General features: G+C 41.6%; 1 long non-coding RNA gene across 1 annotated transcript; it reads right to left on the reverse strand.

Annotated features, from left to right (window-relative positions):
* Positions 1-335: 335 nt before the first annotated feature.
* On the reverse strand, positions 336-12,717 carry LOC132336253 (uncharacterized). The gene is made up of 2 exons (XR_009488832.1): positions 12,583-12,717; positions 336-1,667 (listed from the first exon to the last, which is right to left on the reverse strand). It is a non-coding gene; the product is annotated as an uncharacterized LOC132336253 (long non-coding RNA).
* Between the last annotated feature and the right edge of the window lie 102 nt (positions 12,718-12,819).

Here is a 12,819-nt window from a genome sequence, read left to right on the forward strand (position 1 = left end):
CTTTTAGGAAATATTCTAATGGCTGGATTTTCTGCAGTGCTGAAGAGAGAAGCAGCTTGTAATTCCCAGCTACCTGAGGCTCCAATTAGCTATCTTTCGTGTATGCAGGAAAAATTCACTTTTTGGAGTTGACAACAATTCTGCTTTCCTACTTTTAACTGCTTCTGTAATTCTTCACTGCTTTCTTCCCTTTAAACCTCCTTCCCTGCAACTGTTACATACAGTCCTTGGGAGCCTGAGTCTTTCAAAGGTATTTAAGTGAATTAAGAGGCAAATACCACGTGGAAACATTTATCTGGAAACAATTTCACTTAACAGTTTCTCAGAGCAGGAACTTGTGGTCTTTTACCACAAGGGGTAATAGAGTTTATTTACAACAAGCATATTAAACAAAGCACTTAGCTCGAAGAATAAATACAAATACAATCCTTCTCAGAATAAAATGCCATGTCTGTAATAGCTACTGAAATAAATCTTGGGGGGGAAAAAGAAACTAGGAAGCAAAAATATCTCCAAATCAATGCACTTGAATGAATGAAATTTGTGTGTGCAACAGGCGTTGTCTGAAGGTGGTGATTATAATCCAGGTGGGTTTGGTGGGTAGAGAGGTGGGCAGCACAATGAAACCCCTGGCATTTCTTGTATAAATATTGCTATCTGCAAATTGCCACACTCCTTATCAAACAAAGGTAGCAATTAATTAAGCAGGTGAGTCTATTTCAGCTCTTAAGGTGCTCATTTCAGGATATTCAAGAATTGTCTTGGCATTCAGTGGTACTGAGAATGAATTCATGATGACATGTTGATGTTCAATTACTGAAATTTTGCATGTGTATATTTTGGTTTTACTTGAAAGTATGAATCATTGGAATATTTGGTAATTTTCACCGTGAAAAGAAGTGATTGCCTTTCAGCGATCTGTCTTACTCCTGCTTGCTAACTGTGCTAGACTTTGGAGCAGAGGTCGTGAAGCCTTGGAATAAAAGAATCTTCAGGTAAACTAGTAAAAATTAAAAACTCTTCCTATAGCCTGTTTAGGGATAATAAATACACCTGTAAACCCTTTGCACCTACTCAGGCAGTGAAGAGCTAACTAATTTCTGAAAAGCTTGAGGGAAACAGCTCTTCCTATGAGCACAATTCCTATACCTTGCTGGAGACTACACCATGGGCTGCCACTTTCCAGGGCTTGCTAATCAGCAGCTGCTACAATACTGCTGGGTGGGTTTTCCAATGCCATGCTGATTTTCTTAAACCAGTCCCAAAACTGGATTCACCCAGTAGCCAGTACTCCCTCAGGAAGTGATGGGCACTGCCAGAGGTGTCCTGTCTGGTATCTTCTTGCAATGATTTTGTTTCCATTTGTTGTCTTGTGCAATAATTTATTTTCTCGTTGTTTTACTCTTTTCTTTAGTCCTACACTTTAAAGGCTGTGCTGAGGTCAGATGAATGCATGGCCTTCCTGGATAACAGGCAGCCCATCTCAAGAACTTTCTGTAATTCAGTGCCATTAGATGTTCCTCTTGTCAAATGTAGCCAAGCTCCTGAAGGCAGCCATAGAAAAATCCTGTTGGAAGGAACCTCTGAAGGTCACCCAGCCCAACACCCACTGACAGTGCAGATGTGGTGACCTGGACACCTCTGGGCTGCATGGAGCTGAAGAGGACCTGCTCAAGGGAGGGGAGAAGTAGATCTTTAGTTCATACTTGCCAGTACCGTATACGGCTACATTTTGCTGTTTTTAAGAAATACAGTGATCAAGTCAGGTTTAGGCATGGAATTTATCCTTTAATCACTTTCACCCCTACTTCAGTCACGTTGGGTGTAGGGTATAATGGGGGCTACCCCTCACATCTTTTTTTCTGTTTTGACTGGAAGACATCGCAGAGAAGGATGATCCCCGTTTGTACAGAGCAGATGCAAAGGCTGAGCCCCTCCTTGCTGCCCAGGCTGCCCTTCCTGGCACTCCCACAGATTGTGCTGTTCCTGCTCCCAGGCTGAGCTTTCAGTCTTGTACCGCCTTGCACGTTTTGGATTTTTCACGTACTTTCTACAAATCAAACCCCATTTTGTGTAATGTTTGCTATTCATTTTGTCTGTGGATCAAATTTTTCGGCCATGGTGATCTAGTCTCCAGAAATCAAAAACAACAGAGACAAAACTGGCCCTAGAAATGACGTAATGACACTTTTTATTCAGCCTCGTAGTAGAAACCTTGCCTCTGTTAAAAGCTTTGAAGGAAATGAGAAAGCGTGGCTCAGAGCTCTGTGCTGCAAAGCGTTCCTGCCTAGCCCGGTCCTGCAGAGCTGTCGGGATGGTCACGGCTGTGCTCGTGCCATCTGCTGGGGGAAAGCTGCCATGAACTGCGATATACACATAAAAACCCTGCTGACGGCACTCGACTGCCATCATTAAACAGCAGAATTTATAATAATACCCAAACTGTCTAGAAAAATATCAGATAAGTCTTCTACATTTAGAGCTCCAGTGTTTGTCAAAAGCTAACCTATGACAAGGTACAACATAAACATATCTCTGAAACTTAAATGAATAATTTATATTTTTATGTGGTAGGTTGTTTGGGGGTTCTTTTTGTTTGGGGTTTGGTTGTTTAGTTGTATTATTTTAAAGCACTCTGAGTCTCACAGTGGCTGTACAGTATGACTGGTCAAGGCAGTAGAAATGAGGATTTAAAGACAATTTTTTTTGCCTGGGACTGATTTGATCATTCTTCCCTTTTTTTCCCTATTTCTGGTGTGGGTCCAAGCAAGTCCAACCACCTACAAAAAAATAGCACACCACCGTGCTAGGGAATGAAGCACAGAAGCAAGGTGAGGCACTGGGAACTTAATATGAATATTAATGCTTATGATTATTCTGGTTATGATTGTCAAACTTTGTACAATCTGTTCTTCTCATCTCTGTTCCCATCCACCCATTCCATACATACTGGCAGAAATATCAAAAGAACAATTCAAGACAGAGGACTGAGAGAACAGTATTATAGCTTGTAACATGAAAAACTAACTTCACCAGCCTGTGGGTGTGTTTTATACCCCCAGCTAAGATGACACATTTCTCTCTTGTAACAATATCCAAGGGGTTGCAGAATCTTGTTTGTAGCAGCAGCAGCAAAGTGTCTAACAGGAAGTTTCTGGATACTGGTGCTCAGGGGATTTTGCTGGTTGCAATAGCTTTTCTGTCAGTTTCCATGCCCTGCTTTGCACCCTGCTCACACAGTTAATGCTGTCTGCTCTGCTCTATAATTCTTTAGCTCACACAAGAGCAAGTGTCAGTTTCTTGATCAAATGTGAGTTATGTTGACTTGTGCTTGTGCACTCCTGCCAGAGCAGCTGGGTTGGTTGTGTCCTGTGCCCCCTGAGCCATCCAGAGGTCTCAGGTGACTTTTTTTTAGAACCTAAAAGTTTAAGATACCCCAGCAGGGCACTGAAATGTGGATATCTCTGGCAGAGCAGGGTCTTCTCAAGGATACCCAGGAATACAAAACCAAAACCTAGGATGCAAAGTGGGTTTCAGAAAAGCACAGGACAAAGGTACCTGTGACAGTTCCTTTGCATGGCACGCCAACATCAGCACTACTTTTCTGGAATAGATGGATATAGAGAAGGATGTTGAAGATGTAATCCCCAGCTGGTGCAGGTAAGATCCACCTGAGCACTGGCCTCTCTAGAGCTTAGATACCAGCTGAGATGGAATTGCAGTATTTGCATTTCACCCCTCTGTTACCAGACAACAACCTTCTAACCTGGCACACTCCAGAACATGAAGCAGCAGCAGTACCTCTGCCTTTATTTAAAAGTAATTGTTGTTACATTCTGTGACACATGCCTGGTAACTTTTATGTGCAGTGCTGGATGCTGCTGTCTCAAGCAGATGTAAGAGAGCCTTTTATGGCTTCCTCCCACCCTTGTTCCAGTCATTTCAAACACTGATCATGCTGTGGCTGCAGCAGCCTGGCCAGCCTGTTCCTCTCCTGCACTGCCTCCCTGGGCCACAGGCTGCAGCAGTGCCTGTGCCAGGCTCAGCAAACATTCTGACAGACATGTGACTACCAGAGCAGAGCAGAGAGAGCATTCAGCAGCTGTGTGGCACAGCAGAGCACAGCAGGTATGTCCTGTGTGCAAAGGACATCCTGACCAAATGGCACACTTAATGCCAAGATTTTTTTCTTGGTACAAATTCTAGCAAGGAGTCCTTCACATAAAACTGTAGTGCAGCTCTGAGTGGATTTGCTTTATGCAACGGGTATGATGTGCAGCAGAGAGAGACTTTGGCGCTATTAACTCACTGTGGCAGTCTTGCAAATCTGCACTTATTTTCAGATTTCTGAGCATGTCTGCAGGGAATACAAAATGGAATTTTAGATATAGAATGTTTTCCAGATTGGCAGCTACATTGTGTGCCAGGAGCTCTCTGGCCACAGAGAGCAATGCACAACTTTCCCAGGCATTGTCCTGGGAAAGGCTGTGAGAAGCTCAGAGAAAAGAATGATAAACAATTCTTATCTTCACTTGCTGCACCTGTTGTTGTGAACATGTGGAATGTGTTATGGATATTTGTTTACCAAAGGGTTTCCTTAATTGGCCAATGGTGATGGTGTTTAGATTGAAGGACCAATGGGGTTCACCAGTGACTGTAAGGGGGATGGGTTTCTTAATAAGTATAGTATAATAAAGAGATTGATCAGCCTTCTGAGAATCATGGAGTCAATGCTAATTATTCCCCAGCTGGGGGCCTGCAGCAACAACAATACAAGGTAAAGCTGCTTTGGCACTCAAGCTTTGATATCGTGGATGCTCTGTGTGACATAGCAAGAGAGACTTTTCTTGCCATGCATATTTTGCTGGGGCTTGTGACTCCTTGGAAACAGGCACTTGCTTTGTTTTCACATCGTGTGGATCAGGGGATGTGTCTTTCCTAGTAACACTGCCAAAATATGGGTGCAGCCAGTCTTATCCTGCCTGGTACCCAGTAACCAGCCCTCTACCAGGCTCTGCAATTGTAATTTGTATTCTCTTGATCTCTGTAATCTTGCAACTGTGGCAATATCTTTAGAGATGAATTCCATTTCTACTGTGAAAGAAGCTCTATCCTGTTAGAAGCTCTATCCTGTAACACACAAGCTGATACACAACAGAACAGAACATCCAGCATGCCCTGGCAGCTCCCTGCCTTCCTGCTGCCAACACTGAAGGTGCTAAAAGTGAGCTATTTACTTTTCTGCAGTCTGAAGAAAACACCTAGTTGTGCTATACACCAAAACATGAACTTACATAACTGGGACATGAAGCAGGCACTAGCTGAGCCCTGTGGTCAGTGAGCCAGGGTGTTGGCAGCCTTGTGTAATTCCTGCTGTGTGTTTTGTCCTTTCCTATGCTCAGTTCATGGTTTGGGTGGTTGAGCAGTGAAATCGAAGCATTTACTGAACACAGTTCAGGGATGGCAGGAAAAGGTTAATTGGAAGGTATCTGCTTTTTTCTTTCATTCAAATGCTAACATTTTATTTAATGACAACCACTTGAAAAATATTTGTTTTAGAAAAAAAGAATGCTGCCAAAATAAACTGCACTGATCTGTGTTTATGTTTTGGTAGAAACTCGAGGCCACTCTTGAAGGTAAATGGTGAATTGCTTTGCTGGCCACAGCAAGTTAATAATGAACAGCAACATTAGTGCAGGTTGGAATCAACAAGTGAAGCTGGTATTTGCTTGTTCTCCCCCTGCCTGGCTGAGGTTCCTCTGACAGTAAGCAGAGAATGTAACCAAACACTGTGATTGACATTGCTACACAGGGAACTGGGCAATGCTTGCTTCGGCCAGTCTTGTCTTCAACCTGTGTCCCTATTTCTCTATAACCAGAAAAATTTGAGCCATTTGTCCTAAAAGTTATAAAGGAAGTTCACACACTTATTTATCAATATTTATATAAGAATGCTGGCAAGAAGGGTCAGCCTGTTATGAAGAATCAATGCAGGTTCAGCCACAAGATGGAGCCACCTCAGTACCAGGCACACCTTCCCAGTGGGACAAAGTGTTAGGCTGTTTTTTCTCTAAATCCTCCAGCGGTTTGAATAGGATTGGTCACTTCTCAGTTACTGAGATAGCCTTAGAGAAAATAAAAATCCATTGCAGAAAACAAAAATCAGAAATATCTAGTATTTATGATACAGAAATCATATATAGCTTGTTCTAACCTACAAATGAAATGTACAGGTAATCTGATCACAAAACATAAAAATCAGTGATGCTTTTTCTTGAGTCTAAATAAAACTAGTCTTTAGACTCGGTTGCATTCTCCAGGGGTTTATGGAATTAAATGACCTAAGGGAAAAAAAGAAGGAAAGATTAAGAGAAGGGAAAAATTACAGGATGACAAATAAGGCCTTTGAGTTAATCTTTCAGAATCAGGTGTATCAATACAAATAATAAATCAGCAGAGGCAGCTCTAGCAATTGCCACAGTGAATTTAAAAACCCGAGTGTGAAGAGAAGGAAGACAGGGGTTGCTTTGTATCTCCTCCTTCCAGCAATCTTTGTAGACACTTTGTAGATAAGTTACTAAAAAGAATATGTGTCAAGTGTCAAGTTACAGTAACCCTGTGCTCTGATAGTCACAGATCATCTGTTTTTTCTTGTTATTACTGTTCTTCTCTTCAGTCTCCTTCTCATTCAAAGTTACTCTAGACTCATATGAATTACAATAAAAGCTTTTATTTTTGTCCTTCTCAGAAAATTTCCCTGGCCAACATCACTCTTTACTTTGTATATTTATCTCAACATTGCAAAAAGAATCAGCTCTTTAGTATCTGTCTTCATATAATTCCAGAGAATAATTTGATGCCCTGTTGCATTTTGCCCTGAAAACAATAGGCTGGCTACCACAGGAAGTCAGTTCTAATCAAAATTGGTTCCAATTTAATTTTTCCTAGAGTATTGCTTTGCTATGGAAATCTGTAATTCACCTCTGAAACAAAATGAAATTCACCTTCTGTGAAAAACTCCAGGTGACCTGCTGGTCATTCCTGATAGCAGATGCCTTCTGAATGTGGCCAAGCTTTTAATTTGTATTGTATGTCTAGTCTGATTCACAAGAAAACACAAGTTGAAAAGATTTTTACCATCAATTAACTAACTTTGGGTTTGCTTGCCCCTTATAATAAGATATTCCTGGTTCTGAAATGGGAACAACAATTCTGAAATGCCTTTGGGGATCCCAATAATGAATCAGTTGAACTGGCAATTAATTGCACAGATAGATATGATCATCTGAACAGGAAAAGAATAGTCCCCTGCTTGAATCCATTGCTGGAATCACAGCTCAAGAAATCATTTGATACCTTGGAAAAGGATCTGATAAGAGATATAGAAACAACCTAGAAACTGAAAAATGTGGTTTATCAAATGCTATTACTTTAAGGGATGCTCTCATGCCTATAGTGAGTCCTACAGTCTCCTCCATCTTACAGAGACAGAGAAAACAGCAGCTGAAAGGTAAAATCAAATACATTCAAGGGAGAAATAAGATAGATATATATATGTCAATGAGAGTAATTAATGACTGGAACAAGGCATTAACAATTTGTGGAGACAGGATGTTCTGAGGCATGTTTTCCTAAGGGATGTTCTGCTTAAATGACAAGTAATATCACCAGTCACATGGCTCTGTCCCACGGTGAGTTGTAGCACATGATTACAATAATCCTCTGGCTCTATTTATCTGTGAAATGACTGAATATGCTTGTGCTGGATGCCCTAATCTGGGCAGGATAGAAAATGAAGATGGAAATACAAGTCTGGATTTTAAGATGAGAAACACATCTCTTAGAAGAAAGGGGAAAAAAAAGGAAACTGAACAATCCCAACACAGAAAAAGCTTGAATCCCTGCCTCTAGCCAACTATTCTGCGTATATAGGCAAGCATATGCAGAATGTGTTTCTACAAAACACATATCAACAGAAATTTAATCTCTGCTTTTCTATGGCTCACAAAACACAAATTTAACTTCCCAGATAAGCAACAGCTGGCCAATAGTCAGCCAGGGAGCTGATAGCTGCATGAAATATATGATAATCCTACATTAGGGTGGAGTTTTTAACATGTATGCATACATTGAAAAGCTTATGTAGTTCTCTTTATTCTACTACCTTTTCCTTTTCCCTCACAAAAACACATCTTCTGCTTTCTCTTCTGCTAAATACACTCAATCCCTGCTAGCATCTGATTTTGGGATTTAAATGCTATGGTACTCATCAAGTGCAATTAGTTTCTACGTGTTGTTGTGCTGGTTTACTGTGTTGCCACTCCTGTTTGCATGCTAAATATTCCACTGTACTGTGTAATTTACTTACCAGGAGTGAACAGCTGCAAAACTGATGATGCTGTTTTCAGTCTCCTGGTTAAATGCAGTCTGCTCCTTGTCTACAATCTCAATGTTTCATGCTGGAGGCAGAGCCTCCAGCCCTCTCTGCATTCAGAATCACCCAGCCACTGTCAGGGAGGGGTTAGAACAGTTCTGTCTTTTATGTCTCTGGAGATGCTCTAGACATCACCCTTTGCAAAGGAGCCTGAGATAGCTTAAAAGAACTTCTGCTTATTTTTCACAGATGAGGGGAAGTTACAGAACTAACAGACAGGATCTGTGAATCCTGCTGTTCCAGAGGTTGTAATTGATTATGCCAGATATAAACACAAATGGAGCAGTTACAAATTCTCCCATTAGAAAAACAGTGTTGTAAGTTTTAGAGATACACACAGGTATTTACACACTGCAATTGTCTGTTCTGCTCTTGAGTCTCTTGACCAACTTTCACAAAGCCAACAAGCAAAGCCATAAAGAAATGGAGACACAACCAGGTTTCCCCACTTACACAGTGTGGTCACAGTCCCTGAAGCTGCCTCTGCTTTTGAGGACAGAAAAAACTTCATCTCTCCACAGCTTGGTTAGTACAAAAAACACATTTCAACTATAAATACAGCTGTCACTTGTTCTTATGATCACCATTTTCATTACTGTGCTTATAGCATGATGATGCTTTTGTGAGCCTTATATTTTTGTTTAAAGACTAAAAGAAGTATAAAACAAAACTCAACTTACTGTTGTCATGTAGAGTAAGGTCTAGATATTCTACTAAAAGCTGATACTAAATAATTTAAAAAATAAATTCAGGGGAAAAGATCATAAAATTTAACCTAGCTACTAAAGCATGCTGATGCTTGAAGGGCATGTGTGCTGGCTAATTCCCTGATGAACCTCTCTACTCCAGGTAGGACACTTGTATATCTGTCAGTCTGAATATTAGAAAAGTTTAATTAGCATCTGGTTTGGCTATTTCAAAAGTCACACAAGAGATAAAATAGATCTTCCACAGTGATGGTGGGCATTAACAGAGCAATTCAGATTTTGCAGATGACAAATTGCCCTCCAGTGGTGTGTATTTCAGCCCTCTGATAGACAGAACACATATTCTCCTAATTTAGGTATCTGGAGCTCTGGGTGATTCTGACTTTTTTACCCATCACATCCATTTATATGTATATGAGCAGATGTCTACATCACATAAAAATCATGATACAAATTTGTTTGATTCATAGCCCCCAAACAAATTCCTTTGCCTATTCTCCACTTGATGAAAGCTTGAGACATCAAAGTGTTTCAGGACAGCTGATCACATCCCTTCAGATTCCCTGATCCACTGGAGATGCAGCTTCTCTGCATCTTTTCGGGACTTGCAGATTTTGTGTTGGCATAAGTGGTGCAATTTAATAGTTGTACTGATTTCAGAAAGCATCCCAAATGAAAGGAATGTATTTGTTCACCTAAAATACCTCCCTACACAGGCAGTTCCAGACAAGTAACTAAAATACACTGTGACAAATACCAGTGTAACTTATGTCCTAGCAAAAAGCTGGTATACAATTAATGCATAATGTTGTATTTTCAAATATATAATAAGAAGTTTGATATTAATTTTGTCAGTTATTTCTACATTACACTATTTAGACCAGTTGCTGCCATGTCACAAGAAAAAAGATGCATTTTTCTTTTCCATGGAGAACTTTGGAGAACACAACTTTACAAACCTGAGTAACTGAGAACACAAGATCAGATTTTTTTTTTTTTTTTACTAAGCATGCATTTAATGGCAAGCATATAGGAAAGTAGTTAAATTACTTTTAAAAAATAGTCTTTCCTTCTTTCAGTGGTTTTCTTTCAGCTAACACAGAGAATCCAGTGCTTGAAATTCTAAGACCAATTGATTTTTAAATTTGGTTAAAGCCTCCAAACTTTTGAGACTTAACATATCCTAAAGAAGCAAAGGAAGTAATGATGCAAACATTGAGATGCATCACTACTTCCATCATTTCTTCCATGCTTTTTATTTCACAGTCTCAGCCTCTGACTACATGCAGTGACCTCAAATGCATTGTGCTGTATTGCAGGTTCATTCGTACAAGCAACCTTAACCTGCTGCCACTGACGACATCCTTGACATGTCTTTATCTTCAAAAAAAAAAAAAAAAGAGAAAAGGATGAAAGGATGGTATCTAACAGTGCAGCTTGTGTATTTGTTACTAGGGAAACAAACAGCGAAGAGAAAGAAACCCTCAGTGTCCTTGTCATTTGGATCTTTCAGTGGAGAAGCAGAGCTTGTGTTAAAACAATGGAAACACTGTTCAGCTTTCAGGATTCTTTGCTGTCCTTGCTGAATGACAGACACTTCTTTCTCCCCCTTGTCCATCTTGTCATCTCTGAAAAGGAGAGTCATTTCTACTTTCTGCACTGGATTGCTGGTCTTTTTTTATTCATCGTGTAAACTTTAATCCCCAATTCTGTGCAACCTGGTCAGTTCCTAACACCTAAACCAAGATTGCAGCAGGTCTCTTGAGGTAAACAGAAGAGAGAACCCTGATGTTGCGTTCATGGCCGCAGAAAAGCAGACACAGCAGCATCACCAGTGCCAGGTTTGACTTTGAGTTTGTACTGAATCAGAGTTCAAAATCACTCAGGACTCCAGAGAGCGTGAGGGGCATGGCAGCATTTGCTGCACTCCAGCTCGAGGAGCCGTGCAGCACTGAAGGCCGGTGCAAGGGTGACATTGTGACATCACTGCCCCTAGGCCCCAGGCTGTGTGAAGCTCTGCCAGCAGCCCAGGGAAGCAGGGAGATGCCAGGCCATGTAAGTCATGACTGCCACGGTTGGTTTCAGCCAGACCAGACGGGTCAGTCACGGCTTAGCTGGACTGACACCTCCCTGTGTGGGCTGGGAGGACGATTCAGAGATCAACACTGCTTGTACCGTGACTTTCTGCTCATTGTTAAATGCGCACTGTATCAGATTCCATGTAATTTCTCTATCAAACTATGCTGCATCCTTGCTTCTTTTTCTGTTCCAATTATTATCTTGTTCATCTTTAGCTTTTTCCTCATCTAACTCATCTTGTGGGAACTGGATTAGGAACCTGGATTTGGTGCACTCTGAAGTGTAGCTAAGTAAATCCAAGGGATTATCACCTTTCCCCTGTTTTTACAAGACTACAGCTACCAGCACCAGAGCTAGAGAGATGATGGAAAAATTGCAATAAAAGCCCTACTGGAAATACTCTCCTAGATTTTTGTGTCCTGCTGTTTCAACATAGCATATTTCTTCTTTACTCTGCAAGCATGGCTTTTTTGTTCCAAACTGGCTGTTAATTTGCCATTAAGAAGGAAAAAGGATATGACAAAACACCTGATTGTATTATAATAAAATATCAACATTTGAATTACATTTAAAAATGGATAGGCAGAATAAAATCAACTATCACATGATTTATTGATCATAGCCACTAGCTGAACTGTAATGGATTCCCTCTCTCTAGTATTCCACAAAGTACCAAAGGCCCTTGGGTAAAGAAAACAAACCACTTGGTAAAGATTATGGAAAAAATAAGAATATGTCAGGACTGACAAGAAAAGGAAATGGCAAACGTGTTATTGAAGGTGTGTGTTCGTAGCATGACAGCCGAGCCCTGCCTGCGGGTACAGTGTAAATGACAACTTCGTCACAGGCTCCAGCAGTTCGTGTCCCTACACTCTTTGTCCGTGGAAATAAGAAGGGTACAGCCAAAATAAACCAGGGGATGGCTTTTATGGACTTTTTAAAGAAAAACACGATCACTGCCAACAGACTTTAAATACTTGGGAAACTACTCGTATGTGAGTTGTGTTTTGGCTCCCTAATGTTGAAAATTGTTCTTTTACACCATAAAACCTGTGTATTTTTTCTCTATAAGCAATAAGCTTTCTCCAAACTGTCTCTCTGGAATCAAGTGCTCCAACCGATCCTCTTTGTCTTTCAGCCTCTAAGTGGCCTTTTTTTCCCCAATGTTTTTTCTACAGCACTTAAGTTTTACCAGACCAGTGCCACCTCCCAGGGTTTTACTAACTCCTGCAGAAACGCGGAGGACAAACGCTTTCTGGTGTGAAAACGCACTCTGAGCAATCCACCATTAACCGATTGCAGCACTTTCACCCGGCGATGAAACCGTAAACTGAGGCGGCTGCTTCGGCAGGGTTTTATTACCTGGCGTTCGTTCCATTCCCGCTCCCGTCCCGCCGCTTCTCCCCTCAGGACCAGGCCCGCCTCAGCCCTCAGCGAGCGCGCGCCGCCCGTTTCCCGCCGCGCGCCGCCGCGCGCCCGACCCCGCCGCGAGGGGGGCTGAAGGGGAGGGGGGCGCTCGCGGCACGCGCCCAGCGGCACGCGCGCTCCCCCCTCCCCCCGCCCCGCCGCGCGCACAACGGCCGGCGGGGGCGGGGCAAA

This window comes from Haemorhous mexicanus, chromosome 19 (genome assembly GCF_027477595.1).
Source record: "Haemorhous mexicanus isolate bHaeMex1 chromosome 19, bHaeMex1.pri, whole genome shotgun sequence".
Taxonomy (NCBI): Eukaryota; Metazoa; Chordata; class Aves; order Passeriformes; family Fringillidae; genus Haemorhous; species Haemorhous mexicanus.